The sequence below is a fragment of the Camelus bactrianus genome, chromosome 9 (genome assembly GCF_048773025.1).
Source record: "Camelus bactrianus isolate YW-2024 breed Bactrian camel chromosome 9, ASM4877302v1, whole genome shotgun sequence".
Classification (NCBI taxonomy): Eukaryota; Metazoa; Chordata; class Mammalia; order Artiodactyla; family Camelidae; genus Camelus; species Camelus bactrianus.
Window position 1 is genome coordinate 37648643 of NC_133547.1, and position 482 is coordinate 37649124.

Genomic DNA, 482 nt, shown 5'->3' on the forward strand with positions numbered 1-482 from the left:
GGTCATTCATTATAATCACACTTATGTAAATTCATGACCCCCAAGGTAACATGGCTCTTAGTGTTTTCAAATATCCCAAATTTCCCTAGTCTATTCAAATTCCCATATTCCTAAATAAACTTTTCACACTTTTTACACTCTTCTCAAGTGAACATCTCTTTCACTGTCTCTTTCTCTCCTGAACTCAAATCTAATATTTCCAACTGCTTCACTAGACATCTCTGGATGACTGTCTAATAGATGTCACAAACTTAAAATGTCTAAAACTAAACTCTTCACCTACCACTGAAAAGATGTTCAACTGCAGAATTCCTATCACAATGAGTGGTAATTCAATTCTCCCCTTTTCCATAGGCCAAATGTTTTTTGAACAAATAAATTTGTTTTTTTTTCAATCTGGGGGTAGGTGCTTCTTTGTCAGCTCATGGCTTCAAGATAGCTACTACAGTGTCAGACTCTATCAGAATATTCAAAGCCTGGAA